The sequence below is a fragment of the Prionailurus viverrinus genome, chromosome B1 (assembly GCF_022837055.1).
Source record: "Prionailurus viverrinus isolate Anna chromosome B1, UM_Priviv_1.0, whole genome shotgun sequence".
Taxonomy (NCBI): Eukaryota; Metazoa; Chordata; class Mammalia; order Carnivora; family Felidae; genus Prionailurus; species Prionailurus viverrinus.
In genome coordinates, this window is record NC_062564.1 from 199067810 (window position 1) to 199073319 (window position 5510).

The window sequence follows — 5510 nt, forward strand, 5'->3', positions numbered from 1 at the left end:
CCCAACAGACGTGTTAAGCCAGGATTTCCAATAGACCTGTTTGTTGCATGGAAAATTCTGGAAAGACAGCTTTATGACATAATCACAGAAGTGGTCTCCATGGTATTTTGGCAGGTCCCAAGTAGAAGCTTGGTCTCTCTTCCTTTAAACTGTGACACTGTGACTTCTTTCTGTGACACTTTAAAGTCTAGGGATAAAGGTTCTTGACTCTCTTTCAAAAAACTGAAAATTTCCTTCAATGTCTTGCAAAGACAATATTCTGTCTTATCTCCTGTAGGCCATCCTATATATGGCCACCAGAGTGATCATCTTAAAATGACTGACAAGTCATGACCAACCTTCCTTGAGCTATCAATGGCCTATAGGATAAAAGACAAGCAGAACCCTTCACGATCTGGCATCTGCCCACCTCCTCTGCTCAACAACACTTCCTCTGCCTGCCATGCACTTACTGTATGTTGGTGCTCTGTGTATATTTTCTATACACGTTGGTTAAAAGCATGGCTGCCTCTGCAATTCTGGTTCTTCTACTGAATTGCATGTAACCTTGGACACGTTACTTATTTTTCTCTGGTCCCTTATCTATAGAACAGGGAAAATTGTGGTGTATAAAACAAAAATTTGAGGGGGCGCCTGGGTGGCTCAGTTGGTTAAGCATCCGACTTCGGCTCAGGTCATGATCTCACGGTCCATGGGTTCGAGCCCTGCATCGGGCTCTGTGCTGACAGCTCAGAGCCTGGAGCCTGTTTCAGATTCTGTGTCTCCCTCTCTCTCTGACCCTCCCCTGTTCATGCTCTCTGGCTCAAAAATAAATAAATGTGAAAAAAAAATAAAAATAAAAAAATAAAAATTTGAGAAGCTTCAAGAATTAATCGGTATAAACCACTTAGACTAGTGTCTGGAAATAACAAATATTAGGTTAGCTATTCTTACTATTATCCAACATAATCATAATGAAATGATGCAGAATCATATTTCTACTTCCAGATGTGAAATCCTGGTGCACAGAAAGATTAAATGGCAGCAATAAATGACACAGATGGTATTTGGGCCCAGGCCTCTCTGACCTCAGCACTGGATGCTGTCCACTGTGCCAAGCTCCCTCCTGCCACCCCTCCTGTCTGAGGGAGCCACCTACTCTTCTCTGATGGTACCAAGGCATCTCTCTTCTCTGTTCCACTTGCCTGGAAACCTTGCATCCCATCTTGGTCCTCCCATGTTCAAGCCAAGTATCATTTCCTCCCTGGGAAACGCTAACCCTCTCCACACAGGCTCAGGCAACTTCCTCAGGTCTAAACACACCCTGCACTTTCCTCCATGGGGACACATACTGCCCTGTGCTGCCATTACTTCCCTACCAATTTTCTATAAGATGCTTGAGGATAAAAACCAGGTCTAATTTATTCCTTTATTTCCTGAATGAATGAGTGAACCTTAGCTGTGTCCCAAGGAAGACACTAGAAACAATAGCTCAGAGACTTCTGTAGGTAAAGGAGATGTATGGTGCCTTGGTTTGATCAATGGCCAAAAGGGTAATGTAGGCTTCACTTGTTTATCTGTATGAAGGTAATAACAACACCCCTCCTGTATAATTTAATGACTTGGAGGAGGGATAAAATGAGGAAAATGAACAGGACAGCCCATGACGTCCATAGGAGATGTACACAAATGCCATGTATTCTTTTCTCCCCCTCCAGCCCTCATAGCTGATCCCAGACTCTGAATATTTTCAGATGCTTCATAAAGGATTGAAATGGAGTCTGCCCCTTGCCTACCAAAGCCATAGTGTTTATGTTGGCATCCTGCTTATAAACCAGGGAGTCCTGGCATGTTGCCCTTGACTGGGAACTTCAGTGTGGAATCAGCTCAACACAGAAACAAATCCTGGGATGGTCTCTAAGTTTCCCCCAAGTAGGCCCCTTTAGCCTTGGATTTACAGTAATAGAAGCACAGCCCTCGGGAGGGCACTGGAGGTCCAGGAGTTCAGACTGTACGTGACTCTGCTTTCTTTCTTTCTTTCTTTTTTTCCTTCTTTCTTTCTTTTTAATGTTTATTTATTTTTGAGAGAGCACAAATGGGGCAGGGGCAGAGAGAGGGGGAAAGAGGATCCAAAAGGGCCTGTGCGCTGACAGCATCGACAGCAACTAGCCCAATGTAGGGCATGAACTAACAAACCACAAGATCATGACCTGAACCGAAGCCAGACATTCAAACGACTGAGCCACCCAGGTGCCCCTCTACATGACTTTTCTACGGAAGGGCCCAGATGAGAAGCAGAAAGGAGGTGACTTGCCTCAAGACACACTTGGGCTGGAACTCTTTGAGCCTGAGGCAAGCAGGCATCCCACTATACCTGCTTCCCTCATTCTTCCCTCTTGGCAGGTAATGTCTGCAATTTCTTTATAAATATGCAAATGCATTAACCCAGCTAGAGAATAGAGCAAGACATTAACCCAGATCCACCCCATTCCTGCTTCCTCCTCTTCCTACACTTGCTCTGTCTCCGGACAGGGCTGCCAATCCACAGGTGACGAAACAAGGAACCATCCAACAAAATGGCTCGCTGCATCACACCGGTCATCAACAGTGATGCCAAAACCAGAGCCCATGGCTTCTGACACTAGTCCGGTCCCCCCTCACCCAACGTAAACAGCAAACATTTGATTTTGTGGCAGTGCCGAAGACATCCATGCCCTAATTCCCAGGGACTGTAAATGTGTTATTGCATGTGGCAAAGGGGAATTAATGTAGCAGATGGAATTGAGGTGGTTCATCAGCGGACCTTCAAATTGGGAGATTATCCTGGATTATCTGGGTGGGCCCAATGTAAGAACAGAGTCATTTAATGTGGAAGAGGGAGACGGGAGAGAGGGTCAGAGGGATGTGACCTGAGAAAACGCGACCCCATGCTGCTGACTCTAAAGATGAAAGAGAGGCCACCAGCCAATGAACAGAGTTGGCCTCTAGGAGCTGACAAGGCAAGGACACAGATTCTCCCATAGAACCTCCAGAAGGGAACACAGCCCTGTCCTTGCCTGAATTTCAGCCCAGTGAAACCCATTCTGGACTTCCAACCTCCAGAACTATTAATTTTTTTTTTAAATGTGTTTAAGCCACTGAGTTTCTGGAAATTCGTTATAGCTGCAAATAAAAATGTGATACGGTGTCTAGGTGTAACCAGCCATTTTCCAAGGCCATACCCACCGAGGAAGGACAAATGGGTCCTAACATGGAAGTGTGTGTTGGGTTCAATTCTTTCTCTACACTTAAAACAGAAGGAGTCTCAGCCTCCGGACCCCATTCCCTCCACCCTATTATTATTGGTGGTTCTTTGCTTTATGAAGGTGCTTCCTTTGCACCTGCTTCCCACACTGGAGCCAAAGCATCCTGTTCTCTCTACACTTAGATGCCACACCGACCACCTTGGTCTCATTGAGACACCAGAGCCCTTGATGCACCAAGGAGAATGTTCCATCAAGTCTTCCATTCACTAGACTTTAGCCCCTCTTCCAGAAGCCTCTCCTCCAGCCCCCCATGGACTCATATTGAAGAATAAATCTGCATGGCAAATACCATCTGATTGAGGATGCCCTCAATTTCTGACCCCAGAAGCGTTTCCATTGATCAAGTATATAATACCTGGCGCCCGTGTCCATCCAGATAAGTTTATAGGGAGTTCCCTTCATTCTTCATGGGACTATGGAGTCTCAAATCCAGATGGATACATTTAGAGATGAATTTAAGACAGGTAAGAAAACCAGCAGGGACTAGGTCTGTTTTTGTTCATACACGCTGCAAACCAACTGTGTGCCAAATAGTTTACCTGGCACTATGCAATCATGTCATTTACGTTTTCCAGTTCAGGCTCTGATCTTCAGAGAGTTAACTCTTCCCCAACCCCACAGCCAGGAAGTAGAGTGTCTGGAATGTCAGGAACAGGGAGCCTAGACTCCATGTGTACCGAGGCTCTGACTGCCTCTCAGCTGCCCTGAGCAGATATGTCCTCTCTGGAGTCGGGAGTGGCTGTGCTGTCCTGGCGGATCCTCCCTGCCCAACCTGGGAGATAAACACAGATCTCCTCCAGAATATGACTGATCAGGTGAGGGAGGGAACAGACCTGAAGGCAGCACCGTCCCCAGGGGTTCAGGGTAGGCAGCTGACATCAGCCAGCAAGAAGAAAAAAAATCCATTTGTAAAACAGCAGAAGAAAAATTAAACGTGCAGTTCCATCATTTTATATAAAAACTCAAGAATGAAAATAAACATGGTTCCAAGTTATTTTATTCTGAATTTATTTTTAATGCCAATGACAACAAAATAGCTCTTTTATGAGTCATTTTACAAAACAGAACACATGATTTCCTGAAATGGCATTTTACAGAAGCTTAAAGGAAACCACTGTGTGAAATGAGACAGAGTGCAGCTAACTCTGTTCACTTGGGGATCTTCCCCCACCCCACTCCCTCAAAGGCCCTCCCCTCTTTTCTCTAGCTACCTCCCCCCCTTCTTCTTGCAACTCTCACTCTAGCTGTCATTTCCTCACGGAATTTTTCTCTGGCCTGAATACCCTCTCATTTAAATAAGATCCCCCCAGTTACCTACTCTCAAAGGACATTGTACCATTTCTTCATTGCACTTCCCGAAATTGTGATCATTATTCCGTATGTGTTTATGTGCCAGGCTCTTGGACATATGGATGTGCAGACCCAGACAACCCTGCTATCTTGGAGCTTACAGTCTCCTTGGAGGAGCTGTATAGTTTCATTGTCTCTCTCCATCAATTATACTAAGAAGTGCAGAATTGCAGAAAACAAATGGACTTCAGGCAAGAACCATGAGAGCACATAGCAGGGAGCACAGGCTACACATGTTTTGACATTAAACATACACATAAACATCTGTGTCTCCTGTAAGACATTGTCTGTTTTGTTTGGCACACATCAGGCACTTATTAAATGCTTATTGAAACACCTCATGAAATGGAAAGTAGCCACTTAAGACATGTGGGCTAGTGGCTTAGTTGATGCCTGTGGCTCCTGGTTCCAAATTGAATGCAGCAGGTCTAAAAGATAAACATTGAGACTATTACCATTAACAATCCCACAAGGCACATGCCAACTTTCATCTCTGAGATGGATTCCAGACCTAATAAAACACTTGCCATCTTTCACTTAATCGTGCTGCTGCCTGGGTTCCGCCCTGTGGACACCACCTTCTTGAAGAAATGAGCCTGGCGTGACACGAGCTTTCGTTGATGTTCTGCTTAGTCTTTGGATGTCCATTCTTGTACTCTTCTTCAGCCTATTTCTAAGATGCTGGTCCTCCTCAGGCATCTCTATTTCCTGCCCAAAGCCCTATGTGTATCAAGCAAGAAGAAAGACCTCAAGCTGCTATCTAAGTGGGAGTTCCTTCACCTGTTTTGCTTAATAAGCACTTGCACAGCAGACTATGTGCAGTAATGACTACATTCCAGGCACTATTCTAGATGTTTTCTTAAATAATAATTCAAT